The following is a 1,344-nucleotide window of genomic DNA, read 5'->3' as shown; positions in this document are numbered from 1 at the left end:
GAACATAAGCATTAAAATAGAGCACATTTATTAATAGAAGGAAAATTCCTAAGCTTATAGTAACAATGTATTAAATTTTGCATAATAATACAGTCAAAAGCATTGAGAAATCCATTGCCAGGTATTCCAAGCATTATCTTGAAAACTTATCTGACATATACCATCAATATACAATGAAGTATGGTTGGCATTTATTTTATAGGAAGAAAAAGTAAGTTTCATCACTAAAACATATTTACCAGATTTCAGCTTTGATTAAGTTCTAGAGATATATTTTAAAGAAAAAACAAGATTCATCCCTAAAATAAAAGGTGTGTGTGTGTGTGTGTGTGTGGTGTGTGTATGCATATATGTTAATAATCTTTATGCTCTTACAATGTAAAACACTTAAGTTGCTGAAGCTATCTTTGAACTTGTAATCCTCCTGACTCAGCCTCCAGAGCCACTGGGATTATAGGTATATGGCATCATGCCTGGCAGAAACTTGTGAACTCTGGACATTTTGATCAGTTAACTAGTTTGTCTTTAACACTGTTTAAATTCTCTTCTGAGAATCCCACTGATGTTTTCAGTTCATCAATATGGATAGAGCCATTCTATTTTTTTTTTCTTCTTCTTTGATGGCTCATCTTCAGAGCTATCTGTGCTGCTACTGCTGCTAGAGCTGGAGTCTGAGTCTGAATTAGTAGAGGAGGAGGAAGAGGTTGTGGAGGAGGCTGAAGATGAAGAACTGAGGGAGTCACTGTCCTCTGAGGAAGACGAGGTACATGTTTCTTCAATCTCTGATGAAGAGTTACTGGATGAAATGTCATCACTCTTGCTGCTGGAACTAATGACACTTTTCAACCCTTTTTTCTTGGTCTTTTCTTCTACAGTAGTCTCCCCAGTGCTTTGTTGTAATCATATTTTTTTTCTCTTAAAGCTTTCTTTAGTTCTGCTTTTCTTGAAGGTCCATGGAGGGATTTTTTTTTCCCTGTGCATTTGTAAGTCCAAATTCCAAGCATTTCTGACATCTTACATATTGCTTATTTGCTTCAGTTTGTCTCCATGCTATAATCTGGTGCATGAGAGTTTGCCATCTTCATGGGACTATTTGACATAATTTGTGGGAGTTTGAGTTTTTCTAGCATAGCACCTAACACATAAAAAGTATAGTAAAATTTAAGTATATAAAATTAAAATAAAGTTTTATTGTTTCAAAAAGTATCATGAAATTTAATTCAGGTTCTAACTGAAGATGTTTTTGTGGTGCACTTGCAAGGCACATCTAAAAAAGTCACATTGACCAATGCTCTGCAGGAAGCACCCATACAGCTCATCTGTGACCTCCTCTCTAGTGGGACT

General features: G+C 35.4%; 1 pseudogene; it reads right to left on the bottom strand.

Moving 5' to 3' along the window:
• Window positions 1-372: 372 nt before the first annotated feature.
• LOC107136597 lies at window positions 373-1,066 on the bottom strand (annotated as a pseudogene).
• Window positions 1,067-1,344: the final 278 nt, after the last annotated feature.

The sequence above is a fragment of the Marmota marmota genome, unplaced genomic scaffold (genome assembly GCF_001458135.2).
Source record: "Marmota marmota marmota unplaced genomic scaffold, marMar, whole genome shotgun sequence".
Lineage (NCBI taxonomy): Eukaryota > Metazoa > Chordata > Mammalia > Rodentia > Sciuridae > Marmota > Marmota marmota.
Note: the sequence above shows the minus strand (reverse complement) of the source record. Positions and strands in the feature narration are given on the sequence as shown.